Raw genomic sequence first — 19,011 nt, 5'->3', positions numbered from 1 at the left:
AGCCTGTGTAGACAGCTGACAAGTTTTTGCGCAAAAGCAGTTGCTTTTGCGCAAAATCTTGACAGTCTAGATGCACCCCCTACTGTTTGGGGTATCCAGTGAAATCAGTGACCATCCTCTTCTTCTTGTAGTGTGATCTAACCACTGTCCTGAAATCCCTCCCAGCCCCAGGAGGTTCACGTATAATACCTGTATCCCACTCCACAGAAAGAGCTGATACGGTAGCAATCATATAAGCTCTAAGGACTGATCTCTATCCTTAATTACACCCATGCCATCTCAATAAACCCCATGACTTTCCACAGAGCAGAAAGAGGACAGAATAGATTTAACTTTACAGTATACTTTTGCTTGTATTAAGTAACTTACAGAGAGATTAAAATGCCACTACTATATATAACCAACACCATCACACATTGGCAAAAGAAGTGACTGGAAAAGCAATAACAGCTTAAGTAAAATATGTGGATAATTGATAATGGTAAAACTTTCCCCAGATAGTTTAACAGAATGTAAGGAGCTGAAATTCTTTGACGTCAATGAGAATCTTTCCAATGACTTCAGTAGTATTTAGATCAGGCCCAAAATGTAATAACTGTAAACTGGTCTGAAAAACTTTTAGAACTTAAGACTGAGAAGATGAAATGCTGGCCCTACTGGAACCAGTGACAAAACTCTCCTAGGACCAGAACTTTATCCGGAGACTATTTGCACTTCTCATAGTTACTACTTAAACAAGTTTCATTAAATATTCAAATAATAAAAGGATAGGGAAGAGCAAACCCAACAATGTGGCCTGCAAAACCATGGAAAGGGGATTTTAAACACAGTTAAAAACCTTTCAGCTCTTTCCCTTCCCCCTTCATAATCCCTGTCTTGTCTCTCTGCAGTCTACCATCTTTGCTCCCCAAAGATTAGCATGGCTTCTCTCTCAGACATGTAGGCTATGTCTACACTCACTGCTTCTTGCGCAAGAACATCTTGCGCAAGAACATCTTGCGCAAAAGTTCTTGTGCAAGAAGTCTTGCTCAAGAAAATGTCCACACTGCCATGTGCGAGCTGTGCTTTTGCACAAGAGCGCCCATGGCAGTGTGGATGCTCTCTTGCATAAGAAAGCTCTGATGGCCATTTTAGCCATAGGGCTTTCTTGCGCAAGAAATCCCTGCCGAGTGTCCACACTGCCCTCCTGCGCAAGAGGGCTTACATCTGTTAAAAAAGAGCTTAACTCTTGTGCAAGAAGCCCTCTCTTACACCGTACTGTAAATTTCCTTGCGCAAGAGCTAGCGGGCAGTGTGAACGCTTTGCAGATTCTTGCGCAAGAACAGCCATACTTGCGCAAGAACCCACAAGTGTAGACATAGCCGCAGAGTTCAAAGTGGAAAGAAAGAAAGCAAAATAGATTTTATTTACATCATATTCCACAAGTGAATTGGAAGAGAGCACTTGGGACCTTCCCAATGTAAACAGAAGTTAAGATTTACTTGGTGGCGGTAGCCTTGCTAATCAGTAAGGAGTGTCATTGATTCAAGGAGGAGGTGCAGAGGGGTTAATATTCCCCTTTTTCAAAAGTTGGAAAGGCATTTTCTTTTGGATTTATTTTTCCTTTTGTGACAAATGCATTTTGTGTTTTTCCTGTTCAGCTAAAGCAAAAGGGATAGAGAGGTAGAGTTTTCTGTCTGGCACACAGGTTAGGAATTCCGATTAAAAGGGCCAATCACAGCAGCGGATTTACAATCTCCAATAAAAGGCAGAAATTTGCAGATTCATACTACAGTAATTGTGAAGTATTTGCAATGTAAATGCAGATGCCTGTAGTCTGGGCTGCCTGCACAGAGTACAGGGATTCCCATCTATTGCATGGTTACTGAGCAATAGCTCTACTCTGATAATTCAAAACAAATTCTACAAGTTATAAAACACTACAGTTATACACTATTAACATATGCAGCATTATGGTATTCTGATTGGCTCAGACAATTCCATTTTAGCACAATTGTTATAGAGGGTTGAATAGTATGAATTCAAACTCCTCTAAAAGAAGTCTTCACTTCTAGCACCTGCTAGTGTACCAATATAAACAGGAAACTTTGTTTGCTTAGAATGTACAGCTACAAAATTTACCACATGCATTACCATTTGTTTCAAATGCCACAGAAATTCTCCTTCTGCCACAGAAGTCTTTGGTACTTTAAAATTTGCTGCAATTTCAACTGACCTTACTTTTCTTCCCAATTAAGGCTAAGGGCTCAGTTTTACAAAAACTATCTACTGGGTATAGAATTACTATCATAAGTTTTTTCAATGAAAAAGTTCACAATTGGGTAGGGTGACCAAATAGCAAGTATGTAAATTTAAGACAATAACAAACATATTGCGTCAGACCAAAGGTCCATCTAGCCCAGTCCAATTTGGGATATTTGGGGGTGGGGATTAGAGTTGTATATATTTGACAAAAGCTCATCTTATTGGGCCATTCGGTCACCCTACAGTTAAGGGCCTGATAAAACTGTAAATGCCAGGCATAGCATTCCCCTTCTCATAGCTTAAGCCAGTGGTCACCAGCCAGTAGATAGGGATTTACCAGTAGATCCTGGAGCCTCTGACAGGTGATCCTGACTGGTTTGGCTGGGAAACTAATCAAGTGCTGGTACTTCAGTTGCCCTTCCACCCACGGTCACGCTGCTCCTGTCCTCTTCCTTGGAGCTCCCTCCCCTCTCCCCCCGGGGAGCTTCCTGTTTGCTGTGCAGGGTGTGGGAGGGAGAAGAGGCAGGGCTCTGATGTCAATGTCACTCCTGCCCCCACTCCCATACCCTATCTTCACACAGTGAGAAGGGGATGGAAAGAGCTTGGTAATGTAAATCTGTCACTCACACACATACACACACAGTCCCTCACTCTCATCTCCTGACCCAACACATACGTAGGTTCTTGTTGTTACTTCTTTTACTGCTTGCAAAGTGTGTTACTGGCTTGTACATTTCATAATTTTAATTTCTTATGCTAAAATTTAATTCTTTGAGTAGTGAGTTCTAAACTGCCTAACCTGTCATGGCTGGAATCATTATACCTGCGGTAACTGCTGCTCCTGGACATGGCTGGCATATCCCTGCAGTCCCTGAGAAAGAAAGATCAGGGGGTCTCCACATGCTGCCCTTGTCTGCAGACACCACTCCTGCAGCTCCCATAGATTAGTAATGGGGAACTGTGGCCAGTAGAAGCTGTGGGCTTAGTGCCTGTAGATGAGGGGCAGCACATGGCGTCATGGAGCCATTGCTGTACATGCCAGCTGCTTTCAGGAGTGGTGCAAGGCCAGGGTAGGAGTAAGCCTGCCTTAACCCCACTGCTCCACCACCCAGAAACCATCTCAGTTAAATGGTGCCCAGGCAGAGCCTGCTTCCTGAAACCATCCCACTCCTGAACCTCCTCCTGTACCCAACCTCCTGCCCCAGATGTGAGTCCTCCTGCACCCAAACTTCTTTCCAGAGCTTGCACCCTCCCGGATCCCAATCTCCCACCTTGGGCTGTGCCCAGAGCCCCTCCCATACTTTAAACCCCTTGGCCCAAGACCAGAGCCTGCACTCCAAACTCCTACCCCAAACTAGTGAAAGTGAGTGAGGATGGGGGAGGAAGGGAGATGGAGTGAGCAGAGTGAGGCCTGGAAGAAGGGGTAGGGCCTCAAAGAAGGAGAGGGAAGGAAGTGGGAAAAGGGTATTTGGGTGTGAGGTAGATCTTACATTGCACTTCAGTTGAAAAAGTACTTTTGTGGTAAAAAAAGGTTGGCGACCACTGGCCTAAGCTATATCTGGTGCTGCAGTCAGGGAGGAGGCCTGCAGGAAGCATACCACTTCAGAGTTACTGTCCCAGAAGCTGAGCCTCTTTTTTATTTGAAATACATATTTAAGTAAAGCACTTAATTATCAGCATAAACTTGTTTATAGTTCACCTGATAATGGCAAGGCAAGTAGTTAGCCAATCCATTGCAGTAATCACAGCTAAGAACTGCGCATATGAATGGTCTGTGCTAAAATGTCCTATTTTTGTTACTCTGTCCTTCCCCCAAACTTTCATCCACTTGATTATCTCATATCTTGTCTTTTATACTGCAAGCTCTTTGGAACAGGGACTGTCATTTGCTATATTTGCACAAGGTCAAGCTCAGTGGGGCTCTGATTTGACTGGTTTATGTATGTTATTCTACTACAATACAAAAATTAAATAGTAAGTCCCAATCAGTGTTCCCTCTAAGGGTACGTATAGACTACATGCCTCTGTCGCCAGAGGCATGTAGATTAGGCTATCAGGCATAGGAAAATGAAGCGGCGATTATTTAAATAATCGCCGCTTCATTTAAATTTACATGGCTGCCACGCTGAGCCGACAAACAGCTGATCAGCTGTTTGTCGGCTCAGCGCTGTAGTCTGGACACGCGGGTGTCGACATCAAAGGCATTTGTCGACCACCCAGGTAAACCTCATCCCAGGAGGCATACCTGGGTGGTCAACAAATGCCTTTGATGTCGACACCCGCGCGTCCAGACCACAGCGCTGAACCGACAAACAGCTGATCAGCTGTTTGTCGGCTCAGCGCGGCAGCCATGTAAATTTAAATGAAGCGGCAATTATTTAAATCGTCGCTTCATTTTCCTATGCCTGGTAGCGTAATCTACATGCCTCTGGTGACAGAGGCATGTAGTCTAGATGTACCCCAAGCTGCACTGCAGCACAGCACCCTAGGTGATTAATCAGTCCCACCCAGTCAGAGGCTCAGGGGTCTGAGAAGCTGTGCTACCCTGCAGCTTAGAGGGAATACTGGAATGACTTTAAATGAACTTTGAGGAGGGAATTTATTTGAAAATTAACTATGTGAATGCTTTAGATTTTTCTGGTTTGGACCTTGGTAATTACTTTTAACTTGACTTGGCAGGTTTCAGTTTTTATTGGTAAATGTTGGTACGCAACAATTTCACAGCATGCAAATGAACTGACGAAAATATTTCTATCAATAAATAAATGTGCAGATATGCAAAGTAAGAAAAATGGTACTGGAGAAAAAAAATGATTTAAGGATATTTACCTTGTATATTTTGACATGCAAAGTTGACAGTGTGTTTCAATAGTTAAAGCTTTAACTTTTCAAATCTCAGCTACTGTCATTATGTAGTTATCTTGCCCTTGTCATAATTTCCCATAATTATGAAAATTTAGAATCAGCAATGATTAGAAGCTAAAAAATAAAATATTTGTTCAATTTATAAAACAATACAAATCTAATTCTGCCAAGCCTGTCTTAAAATTTTGAGTGAAGATGTTTCAACTGTATATATTTTGTATTAATCTGAGCTTAAATTTGATTTGTAGCCTTGTAACAATTTTATTTCTCTAAATTGCCCCAGTTTTTAATGATGCTCACATTTCTAGAAGATCACCCCTTACCATTGCTTATATTTTTCCTTTTCTATTTTTTAAACTCATCTGATCCCCTTCAGAAATGTTCCTGATTAAGTTTTTTTTTAATTTCATGTTATTTTTACTTTTCCATATGGATAATCAAATATCCAGATTTTCTTTCCAGTGGTGTTTTCTCCTGCCTGTCTGTGTTCAAATCTGTTAGTTTTTTTGTACCCCAAACATCATTTTCACTTTATCCCAAGCATGAGCGCATAATAGTAGCTTTTTGCCGCCAATAAAGTTCAAGTGGCATATATCTCCACTTTGATTTCAATCAATTAAGGTATTATTTAGGTAGATACTCTGGAATTATTTTATAATCAACTAATTTTACTGCCGAAGTCACAGGTTGCCATAGAGTCTCACATTCATGTACCACAGAAACCAAGTCCGATGTGCCACAGAGTACACAGGGCCAGGAATATAAAACATGCAACATAATGGACAGTTGAGCTGGTTTTGGAAGAGCTCATGTTCAGTAATTCCAATCACAGATATACCTGCCCAATTGCGTACAAAACATATGATAAGTGCTGATGTCTCACCTACCAGCACTTAAAACAACTGTAACAGACATTATGGACGATGGGTCTGCTTATCCTCTCATAGGCATTGGTGTGAATCATAATTAATGCCACTGATTTCAGCTAAGTTACCCCAAGATAAAACTGGGATGAGAGATGATTGGAGATGGTTGGTTTAATACAGATCAGGCTTTGTCTTTGACAAAAAGGTGGGTGGGTTAATGGGGTTTTGATAGGTTTGTTTAACCAGCAAGATAACTAATGCATGACAGCAATCTTATTTTAAAATCCTACATGAAGACAAGGCACTTTAGTATTTACCAAGAGGTAACTACGCAAGCACAATGCAATACCCCCTTCCTGTGGTTGGCCTTGTGGTAAAACTAAGTCTATATCTATTCAAGAAAGGATCCATAACATGGCTGTGTCTTGCTCAGATCAGCTGGCTTGGGTAAATTTTAGCTGCATAGTCTGAATCCCATCACCCTAATTCAGCTGATCTGGACTTAGAGACTTGGTGCCACAAGTTTTTAATGTACCTTTAAATGGGTTGTTTTCACTGTGTGTTTATATTAAGATAGCTAGTACCACTTCCTTTTCTGTCAATGAGCATGTAGCCTAAGAGTATTGACAGGAGAGGGGATTTTTCCACTGAGCCGACCTCTCACTGGCCCATGTGAACTTATTTCTTCCCAACGTTGCCTAGAACTATTTCATTTTGACTCTGAAGGTGAGAGAGATGCCTTTGAGGATTAGGTGAAAAATAATTTTACAAACCGTAAGTGTGCAAAGAAAGTCAATAAACTGTTAAATCAAGTTTAATGTAAGAGAATTTAAAAAATGGAAAGTTGTTTGAAGAGCGGCTTTTGGGATTGTGTGAAAAAGGCTTTGCCTTTAAGGAGGTTCTGAGTTTAGTTTCAAAAACATAAAATCTCTTACATAAAATCCCAAACTTCTTATTTTCATTTATTTGGTCTTCAGATATAATATCATATCCCTATTCTACTTTCATGCCCAGACTTCTGCCAGAGTACAATATAGTTCTTCAAAAGCTGATAAACCACACTTAGAATGATATTCGTTTCTCAGTAACACCAGTGTACATTCAGAGAAACCCCATTTATATCAGTGGGGACACTCTGGGTTTCCATTGACACTGTTGAGAGAAGAATTTGGCCCTTCATCTTCCCTAGCTGTGTCTAAGTCAAGTACTGTGTCCCTCTACAGGGCAATGAATCTACCTGTACACATCATGCAGCAAATCAAGCAGCACCATACTGTTTACATTTTATTTTTGGATTAAGCAGCTTTTTATAGTCCCTACAACTTGGTTCTGTGAATTATCAGCATTAACCCATAATAATACAAAGAAAAGTAGCATGATGGTGTGATAGTGAGAGACAGGAATTAACCAGCTTCACCTGCAACTTTATATGCTGAATTATAACAAGTGTGCATTCTCCTTAATACAAATAAACGAGAGATTTTTTTTTTTACTCATTTTGTCCCATCCCCCTCTTTATTCTACATTCCTTTTCATACTGCTTCCTCATACTTCAACTTCTTTGATTCTTTGAAAGGAGTTTAAGAGACCAATTAAGCCAACCAGAATATGCCCCTGACAATGCAGGATTGGGTCCTACAATATATTTCAGAGCAGCAGATGTTAGATATGGTAGGAAAGATTAAACGTCCCTCTCCAGATAATTTTTAGGCATAAAGAAAAAGGGTATAGTAAAAAATAGTATAATTCAGTTAGGTGGACCCAAGCTTTGTTTTACCTAAGAATTTTTATTCCTTTAGGGTTATTCTGAAGATCTATTAGAAAAAAAAACTATGTTAGGACAAATTGAATCTGTGGAACTATGTCAGTTTCTCCCTTTATTCCAGCTGAAGATCTCCTAGGCCTTATATAGAGATAGGGAACCTGCTTTAAGATCAGTTTTGTTTTTGACATATTTTGTCCAAAAATCTTAGACAGGTCCAACATCTTCATATGAAGACTCAAGGTATGTTTTAACTCATTTCTAACATAGTTTGTCCCCATCACCATGCTGGAAACCAGTCCAATTGGATGATTCATATTTAAACATGGTTCCCTGTCTTTGTTAAAGAGCCACAGTAGGTGGTGTTTGAAATTCTACTGGGAACGTTCAGAAATCCTGACTTTTTAATTCTAAATTCTGATACAGGAAATATTTATTGAAACATTCATAATGGTTGTGTGATGATGCCAACTTCACATCAATTCCTCATTAAATTATTTTTTACTTAGAGTTCTGCAAGTTCAAGTATGTTACACTTTTAAAAAGGTGATATCTGCACCATTGTGAATTTTGAATATCACTGGAATATCCTTCCAGTGCCTGATATGTCTGCACTGTGTTGTCTATCTAATGCAAGTCAGATCCTACAAAGTAATCTGCCCATGCTGACCTTACATCTCCACTGAACTTCTCTCATTACAATGGGACTATGTTTGTGCATCGGTATCAAAATGGGTGGGTCCCTTTGCACCTTGAAGCAGTAGCCTTCTGTTTGTATAGAGCTAAGCCCATGCAGATACTCAAATTGATAATAGTATCATTGCAAATATGTCAGTGTAATGACATAAGATGCCCTGACTGCAAAATCATCATTGTTGCATAAACACAAAAGGCAAAATAGTGACTAATTTGTATCTCTTAAATCCCGTACAACTTTACTGCTTGCTATGAGAGCTCCCAGCTTATATCTATACTATAATCGTTTCAGCAGCATGGTTGCAGCACTGCAGTTACACCCGGTACCTGTGTAGTGTTCATATTTACTACAATGATGGAAGGGGTTTCCATCATGGTAATAATTCAACGCCCTCATGAGATGATGGCTACATCAATGGAAGAAGTCTTTCATTGAAATCATAGTGTCTACACTAGGGCTTAAATATCACTCCCCAGAGACAATTTTTCACATCCTGAGCATTGTAACCAGGAGTAGAAGTATGGGATTCAAAGACTAGGCTGATTCATGAAAAAGTGCTACTGCCTCTTTACTAGAAAGCCATACCATATCTACATTGTCATGGAACACTAGACATCGATTTTGTTTCACTGCAATATCAAAAGCTACTCTCACATCAAAGCCAAAATTTGGCACTGTTATCATGTGGTAAATAAATATGCATTGTCCTGCTTATTCTCTTTATGAAATTAATCTTTGGTAGCTGATATTCCAAAAATGTGTTGGGAGCAGGGTGAGAAGGGGAGGGGGATTGGCGGAAGTCTTTTGTGTTGGTTTCATTGAAATAACTCCCTGAACAGGTGTTAACACAAGGGTACAGCTAGACTGCGGGGATTTTCAGGATACCGGAGGTATCCTGAAAAAACTCTGCCACATCCAGGGAATGTGTTTGCTCTTTCGCTTTTTTTTTTTTTTTTTTTTTGCAGAAGAGCAAATGTGCTCTTTTGGAAATCCCTGTATTCCTTATTCCACAAGGAAGAAGGGGGCTTTCAAAAGAGGGTTTTTTCCCAAAATTTGGCCCAGTCAAGACAGGCCAAATTTCAGAAAAGCCTCTTCTGACAAAAGTATCGATAAAAAAAGATATGCAAAATGCAGAGCGCATTTGGATTATCTTTTCTGATAGAAATTCTCAGTCTAGTTGTACTCAGAAACACATACCCCAAAGTCTCTACCCCAAAGCCTATATCATTGAACAAAATAATGGCTGAATGAGCTACCCACCCCAAAATACTGAATTACCTGTGTTGTCTAGGCAACAACACTATTGATTCCATCAGTATTTATAATATTCTCAAATCCTTACACCAGAGCAAATGTTTGGCTTTGTCTTGTTATTAGGCATATTAGGTACCATTTCCCTCTATCATAACGTTCTTTAATAATCAAATTACTTCAAAGTAAAAAAAAAAAAACTAAGATAAAAGTTAGGTTCTCTGCCAACTGTGATTGGCTTACTTTTCTTGGACAAGGCCATTAACCTCACTATGTTGTAGTTCACCCACCTAAAAAGGTTAAAAACAATATAAACCCACCCCAAAGGTATATTGTGAGTCTTAGCATATTCATCCAGAACTTTGAGATCTATAGATGATAGAAACAAGAAAAACAAAGTATTACATTATTTATGTTTTTATCTAGTACTTGTGATCTAGATTTCAGCAGCATTGCATGCTCCAGACTGCCACGGGGTCTGTAAAGACAAAGAAAATGAGGTACTAAGAGCCTGTTATTCGTTGTACTGCACCTAGTCCAGTTACAGGAGAGCAAAATAGGTTTAAGGTGTTGCCATCCTGGTTTAGTAACATTCCACCTCGACTTTCCGCTAGTGCAGATGACCACACAAGGTATGCTGTAAGAGACCTGAGATGCAAGGAAAGCTAATCAAATGGGAGAAATCATAAAGCAGGAAGTGAATGGTCACTCTTCTCACCAGGCTATCTTGGTTCATCAGGCAAACCATAGTAAGACGACTTATGCTGACACCTCTGCTCCAACTTTATTTCTAAGGCCAGTGCCATGTAGCACTGCCAATCAGAAAATACATTCAGAAGAAAAGTGTTAGTGCTTGTCACCTATATGAGAAATCAAGTCACGCTATTTAATACTGCCAACTGCAGCCTGTCCATAACTCCTTTCCTTGCTGGCTGAAGAAACGGTTAAAAGAACAAAAATAGCTAGCAGCATGCATTAGAAATTCTATTGGTAGCAGCACTTGCAGATCGCTTCCAATGCCACCATCAATTTCCAGAAAATATCCTGGGTTCTGCATCAGATAGGACATGCTGAAATAAGAGTATGTTACTGGGGTCTAATAAAAAAGGGAGGAAAGGAAGAAAACCAGGATCGAAGCAAATAACTATGCTTAGGGCCCATTTGCAAAAACATTTGTAATGGAAAAGCACCTCAGAAAACAGGCTTGCTTGCTGATATGTGCAAGCTATGTTAAAGCAGTCTGATGCATCTAACACTATTTCTATCTCTATTATAGAGTGAAGAGCGGGGACAAACCAAATCTTGCAAGCATCTAAATCTCAAGTAAAGTCCATAGTCGTCATATTCAAGCCATTAAGTTCCTGGTTGTCACTCTAGAAAAGTAGTCTTCAACAGTATAAATTATATCAAAGACCCCACTGACCCAACTCCTTTGTTCTCTGCTGAAGGAGGATTATTCAAAACCCAAGAGCAAAAAATAGAGTAAATAATAACTGAAGAATTTGAAGTCACTGATACCATTGGCACCTGTCTAATCCAAGCCTAAGCTACTTGAAATTCATTTTTGTGGAACCCACAAGTGACTTGGAGATGGTATGAGGTGTAGCAATGTCTCTGGCTTAAGCACTTAGGTCCCAATCCTGCAAACGCTTACAGACATGCTTAACTATAGGCTTGTAAGCCTATTAAGTTCAATGGGACTACTCACATGCATAAATGTTTTCAGAATCAGGGCCTTAGTCTGTTATGGAGGATAGTCTTTTTACTGTCTATGAATAGCTGTCTAATTCTCTGAACCAGTAAGAATTATTTCTACATATCCAACAGATATCTGGTGATTATTAATATTATGTCATATATGCATTCTGTGAAATAACCATGGAGATACCTCTCAAATCTGCCATAAGGAATGTATTATTATAAACATATCTGATGCACATGCAGAACATGTGACTGTTTATTTACTTAGAACAAGCCAACGCTCTTGATTTGCATGTTGATGCTCCAATTATGTGAATGGAACTTTTGCACAGAATTTTAAAGCACTGAGTCCCTGTGAGGAAAAAGATGGGTAGTACTGGTGAATGAGTTAGCCAGAGAAGGTCTTAACCATGATCAGGAAATTGTCATGAAGTATTCAACAGCATCACTTTTTAATAAAGACAAAAAGTTAACTGCTGGTATTAAAAACCAATGTATTGATGCAAATACACTAACCCTTTCAATATACCACTGTTTTGATCATTAGTGGTTCAGTCTGTTCGTAAACAGGTGCAACGCCATGCCTCTGGAGAGGACAGGAGAAAATTTCTTGGCTAGCATTATGGGTTTTGAGATCTCATGGGGAAAGATTGTTTTTAAACTTGCTAAAACCATTATAATGGTTTATCAGAAAAACTGTATTCAGTAATAAAACTTCAAATTCAAAATTACTTTTCATATTTTTGGATAAACTGACAAACTGGTGAAGGCACTTAATGCGTAATGCAACTGATAAATCACAAGTAATCATGTTTCAGAAATTTAATTCTATTTACACATTTTGATGTAATCAGTTTCAGTGAAGGATTGTTCTTTTGTTCATGCTATTGATTTTAATAGAAGTTGAATTGGAATCTTAATTCTGTAAATATGGCTATGCAGAAAGAAGTGTTTCCTTATTCTAAGGTTATGGATGGCAAACTCTTCTTGAATCAGTTACTACCAATCTTTTCTATATTCAAACAGGCAAATAACTATTACATGTATGTTTAAGTACTAATTGAAACACTAGGTCAGTTTTAGTCACTGGCAGACTTGGACAGAATAGCGCTACAGTGGTATCCAAATTCCTTTTCAATTCTTTTAGTCTTTAGATTCTGAAATCATCAAGTAAATTGGGTTGGTTTTTAATCAATGTTAATAGAAATGCTCTGATACACATGAAAGCTTCTACTCTTAATTTTTTTTTTTAAACTTTCAAATGAACAGCACAGATTTCGTTGGCCTACTAGACTACACTGTGGCAATGCTGCTTACGTCACACACAAAGGTCATAAATGAGTATGGATGAGCCAGTCCTTTCTGTCTGTACTTACATAGTCAAAAAGTCTTCTATCAGCATATAATGTAACCAAGGCATAACAAAAATATTACTGCATACCATAATACCCAATAGCTTTCACAAACTGATCAAGAACTTCTAAAAATACTCAAACATACCTTGCCTTTTACTCATCCATACACATTTGAAAATATTTTACTTAGAAGCAATTCTTATAAGATCTACACAAGTTCCCTCCCCAAGCAGTTTCATCTAATGATCACTCTGTATAGCTGTACTTATTCCCTGGCATCAGTGTTGTGAAGCGGTACACTGCAAGGCTGTAAACATCCAAACCTGTGCCTCTTACTCCTTGACACAATGGAGGAATAATTCAGCATCCTTGAAACATCTCCCTAGAACAAGTCTCCTCATTTTATTTAATAGCTGGACTGGCATAAGCTATTCTTAAAATCAGAAAATTAAGCATTTGATTTAGCTAATCATTCTGGGGAAGGAGGTAGTATTAAGGAGATGAGCCAATGGCAGTTAGCAGCACAAGAGGGCAGGGGAAACCCTTTAAAAGGTATTCCCTGATCCTTAAGCATGAGTCTCTGCTGCAGCACAAAGGAATCCCAAAGCATTTGCTCTGAGAGAGATTTCCACAGTTTATCCAAATAACAAATCTGAAATGTCTTTTTTTATTTCATTGTGGGGTTTTTTTTTTGGTCTTTTTTTTTTTTAACTGAACAAATGTTCATGGAGTGACAAAGATGGACAGGGTTAAATGCTGTAACATGGCACTTATTCACACCACATTAGTCAGAAGAACACTAAAATTAGGCATAAAATTTTATTCCCTTGGTAATATTCTCCTGTCTTGGCCAGAGAGAATGGGAGAAGAGGGGAAAATTTTCCCTTGGAAAAATAAAGCAAGTCTCTCACAGACCGTATGAAAACTGGCTCTCTTTCAAGTAAATGTACCCATTCTTCAAATCTTTATCAAATGTGTGATAGTTTGTATAAACTATTCCTGTAACAGAGACCAATGAAAACATAAACCATTTATTGATCAGTCTGAAGGATCATCTGAATTACTATGACTATTTTGGTATTTGCTTATACATTCTGCCCTTAAAAAGCCTAAATTAGCTACAACACACAGGAGGCTATAGTATATTGCCAGGTCTAAAATATAAAGGGCTAAATTCATCATTGGTATAATAGCTCAGATTATTGGGCCCAAAATCTTACCATATAATCTATATCAAGGGCCTGATCCAAAATTCATTGTTGTCAATGAGTGTCTCTTTCGATCTAATTGAGTGGAAACTAAAGATCAGCCTTATCAGAACCTACCAAGCAAGTTGATTTTTAAAAATCCACAACCTTACACTACCACTGTAATGAGTGATGAGCAACACTTTCCACAGACCCAGACTCTGAAAGGGCTGCAGGTTGCTAGCTAGATGAACATCCATCCATATACAGCATGCCCTTTTTAATCAACTTCCTAATTAAAAAATGCCATGCTGGCATGAAGTATGAGAAATGTAGGCTTCAAATGGTTCACAAAATAGCAGCCCCAATGCAGGACTGGCTGAAAATCTGTGATCTTACAGATGTTTATGAGTTTATCTGATGCAGAGCTGTAATCAATTTCCTTATGCCTGACCCTCCAGATGCATTAAATTTATCCTGAAGGAAACTGGTTTCTGAAACCAATTGCCCAGATGCATTAGGCAGGTGGGCGTTTCAGTGAACCAAAGGGTCTGCTGGCAGATGCAACATTGATTTTTGAATGTTCACAATCTACCAGGCAGCTCCATAACAGACTTGATTTGATGGCTCTCTATGGGGTGCCCTGCAGCCTTGATTACTTCCACATCCAGGTTGGCTAGGATTGTTAGGTGGTGATTGTGTTCTGTGTTTTCAGCTTCAGTGTAAATGTAGTGAGCTAGTATCTGAGATCAGATCAGATTTAAAATCCAAACTTATATCAGTGCTTATGGCTTTTTTGGCCCACTGTCTGAACCCATTTAATACCCCCCTCAAGTTCTTTGTCATTAAAATTTGTTGTTCTCACTCTGAGTGGGAGAGCCATGATGGCTCTCTTCAAGATGTTCTAGAAATTCTATAGGGAAAAATCTCTTTCAGCACACTACATATATTTGCTTTTTTCATGACATATTGACCTAAGGTATGCTTTATTTAGAGAACAGTGAACCACATGGGCTGAATGCTGATTCACTGTATGAAAATCTAGTTGCACTTCTAGAGGTATTTAAACCACATTTATTAGTAGCATTAGGCCTCCTCATCACCTCTGGGAGGAGGAGGAGGATGGAGGAGTCAGCAAGTAATTTATAACCATGAAGTTTTCTTGCATTATACAAGGAAGAGCTTCACAACTGCATTCAGAGTTGACCTATGTGATGCAAATATGAATCTAGTTCACATCAATTAAAATTACATGCAACATTTCCACAATAATGTTAAGTGGTACAAAAATTTGAAAAATTATTCTATCACCAGTAAGACACTTACAATACTCAGAGCTCATCAAGAAACAGATCTTTAAATAGGAAAGTTTCATTTTTAAAAGTGCTTACATTGTGTACCGTAAAAATTATATGCAGTTTATTCTGAAAATGCTGATGGATGTGAACTATGACTATAACAATTCTGTATTTTCACTCCCCTAACGTATAGCAAAAATAACATTTTGTTTCTGTGAAGCATTCAGAAGAGTACTTTTCCATCATTCATGTAGCAAAGTTTCAACATCTTAATATTTTTGATATTTTTGCATTTGACTAAAATAGTTCCTTTTTATAGGCTCAGCTCTTCACCATTAAAATTAAATGTAACCAAAAGTAAAGGGGGGAAAAAAACTAGTTTCTTCTACGAATCCAGAGAAATAATAAACCAATATATTCTGAGTTTCTCTTTCATTTGTCTTTGTATAGGAATATACAGTAGCTCTATTCTACAATTCATAAAAACTGCAGTAATGCAGAGTTAAAGGGGGGAAAAAGTCATCCAATGAGCTAAAAACTATTATAATACAATTTGGGCCTCTTATAAATGCAGGAATGGAATATACCTGAGAAGTACAGTCTAAGACAAAGAAACCACTGCAGATGAAAATACTAAACCAAACTATACTCCTTTTGTTGCCAGTTCATGCTGCTAGGTTGAAATGCAAATCATTTAATATTTCAACCTCCAGAAAGTTTAAGGTGTAAATTAAACATAAAAATCAATTCACACTTTTATATTAGCTTAAAATGTATTGAATTTTGGATCTGCCAGTTATAATTGTTATTTCTTTGTGTCAGTTATAAATGAACATAATTAACAAACAGCAATAGAGATAACTGAGTTTTTTCCAGTTAAAGACCCCATTTCATTGTATATAGTTTTATCTTACTTTGTTTTTCTAAAGTTTACAATATTATTCAATTTAATATAAGCTTGTTTAAAATATATTCGACTACATACACACTTATGTAATCATCAAACTACTTGTCTTCACTTTAACAACCAAGTTGAAGCTTTGCATTCAAAACTTGAACAAACACTATGAAATGATCAAAAGTAACTATAAGCAGCTTGTTAAGAGATAATAGTTTATTCCAACATTTTTTGTTTGGAGCTTTGGCATGGTGAAGATTTCTTCTGCTTGTTTGGTATTTTATGAAAATAAATTACTATACAAGAATGAAATTCCAATGTGAAAATATGCACTATTATTCTCCAAAGCAAAATAGTTAAAGATGACCCTTAAAAATACAAGCCTCTAAAATGAAAGCTTTATTCTTTAACAGATTTGCTATAGTCAGAAACCTACATAAAGACAATTCAAGGATAGTCATTTATATGTAACATTAACAACAGTTAAAAAATTAGGTCAGTTAAATGAACAGCTCCATTTTAAGCAGATTAAAAACCATTAAAATGGGATAAAACTATTCCTAAATGACTATACAGAGAAGGAATCAAATTCAGCCAAACATTAAAATACTTTATGTTGCAGTATATACAGCATTAGAATTATGTAAGAAATACATGTCAATGGATGGTGTATTAGAAAATTAGGATTCTAATCATGTTCACTGTTATTGTCTGACAGAATTTTGTGTTTTTATTTATTTATGTGGTCTTGTTTTCAGCATGCTCTTCAATAAAGAGCCTCTCTCAACAATATAGAAATCATGCTCTCCTCTCCCCCCGCCCCCAGTAATAAATAGATCACTAACTTAAGTTTGGGGTTTTAAAATCATTAGTGATTTTAGCTGATAAGATTGGAGTTTATTCCAACCAGGAAAATATCTGCCAGTCAGAAATAATTACTTTTGGGCTTTAATTGAATTAGCATTTACTAATATTGCTGGACAGACATTGTTCTAACCTTTAATAATGGACATTTGTAAGTTCACATTTCAGAAAATAATCACCAAAATCTTGGTCCTTCTCCCATTGAAATAATGCCAAAAGTCCCCACTGACTTGGGAGAGAGTAGTATCTTGCCCTGAGCAGTTCAAATAATCTCCAGATCTCTGCATATGAAAATATGTTGAGCAGTTTAGCAAAAGTAGTACAGTAAACTGGCTATTCTTTTGTTACTGTCCAGAGAGTTGAACTTTCCTTCACTTTCTGAACAACAGCAAAGTGACCTGAGAACAATAACAGTGAGAAAAGGGCATATTTACCTTGAGGGAATATCAAAGGGAAAGCTGAAGAATTGCAAAACAAAGTAGTCCAAATGAATTATCTATGCATTGCAGTCCAATTCTGCACCTTAAACTAGGCCATAGTTTATCAAGAATCATTTCAGCACCAGCCAGCCACCCTTCCTTCCATCTTAAGAGATTCACCCAGAAAATTGACAAACCTGCTCCACGACAACAAAACTCTTCTAATGCTTTTGAACGCCCACCATTTGTTCTCCATTCATCCAATCAACTTTTCACTGCACATCTTCTCCTGCTACCGAGGCTCAGAGACAGGATCACTTCTCATCTGTATGCTAATTATTTTGCCACATGGACAAAAGTAATAATGCTTTTAGACAGGAAACCAACGGGCCTGAAGTAGAAGATAGAAATTAATAAATTGACACCACTAAACGATGCAAAAAGATGGGCATGCGTGCAGCACTGTGGCTGACGGATCAGCTGTAACCTCCATTTAAAAAGCAGCAGACAGACGATGGGCTACAGAAAACCTAGGCTGTGTAGTATGCATCAAGCACAAGTTTCCTTAGAGACCACATTACTGCAGCAGAACAACATCAGTAGCATATTGTGCTGACTTACCCTGTCTCAGTCTGCATCCTTTAAGCAATACAAAACATATCCATTTCCCCAAATCCTAACCGGAAAAGAAAGGGGGGATTTCACCGGTGAGAAAAATATTTTTCAGCTGTAGTTTTGGCTTAGGAACAATATTTTAACTGTCCTGTTTATTAGGCTTGCAATAGTCAGACAAGACTGGGGTTGCCTACTATAATGCTTCCTACATTGTACCCACAGGCCCCTAAATCTCTGGAGCAGTATGTGTATCATGTGCAGTACTGTATTTAATGTAATAGATGGGAACAGTAAATACCAGTCAGGCTGTTAACAGATACGGAGTAGGTGATACCTCTAAAAATACGTCTAGCGCTGATCTTATGGTAAAATGGAGCTTGGGTAAAAAAAAATTAGGACATTCAGCAAGCCTGTACACTTTTAAATGGTTTTTTTTAATGATAACATATTCATTTGTAATGTGCTTGCCTCTCAAACAACCGTCCGGTATGGATAGAGTTAACTCAAATAGATTTCTGAAGCCTCATTTATTTTACCAGCTAGCACCATATTCTCTCTTTTAAAACAAAGGAAATAAACTATTTCCAGCTGGAAAGATTACCAAGCTTCTACCACGGCTATAAACTTGGATAAGGAAACTTTTATTTGACAAACAGACCAGTTATAAACAAGATCACATACACAAAAGACTACATGCGAGTGGGTCTTTCAAAAAACATTGCAAGAAAAATCAGGTTGATATTGTATCATTGGCTGCTTAGGACTAGTATAGGAGCTGTATTATCAGAGAGAGGGTCGTTTTTACTCAGAGGGATAGTCAACCGCCTCCCTCCCCCATACACTCTCTATCCTGACAAAGTCCTTTTCAATCTTCTTCCCCTCCCCCAACACTGTAATAAGCTTCACTACAGAGCGTCTGATTTAATAATACTTCTGTATAACGTTGGAAATATGGGGCAGGGTTCTCGAATGAGGTTATCACGAGAATA

The 19,011-nt window shown here is 38.2% G+C and overlaps 1 protein-coding gene across 1 annotated transcript in view; it reads right to left on the bottom strand.

The window, feature by feature from the left end:
• MYT1L (myelin transcription factor 1 like) overlaps positions 1–18,207 on the bottom strand; it is a 418,337-nt gene extending 400,130 nt beyond the window's left edge. The window contains exon 1 of the mRNA XM_075923554.2: positions 17,423–18,207. The gene's annotated coding sequence lies outside the window, so the exon portion shown is untranslated. The remainder of the gene's footprint in view (positions 1–17,422) is intronic.
• Between the last annotated feature and the right edge of the window lie 804 nt (positions 18,208–19,011).

The sequence above is a fragment of the Pelodiscus sinensis genome, chromosome 3, assembly GCF_052426305.1.
Source record: "Pelodiscus sinensis isolate ZL-2025 chromosome 3, ASM5242630v1, whole genome shotgun sequence".
Lineage (NCBI taxonomy): Eukaryota > Metazoa > Chordata > Testudines > Trionychidae > Pelodiscus > Pelodiscus sinensis.
The sequence above is the reverse complement of the archived record's forward strand: the minus strand, read 5'-3'. Positions and strand labels throughout refer to the sequence as shown.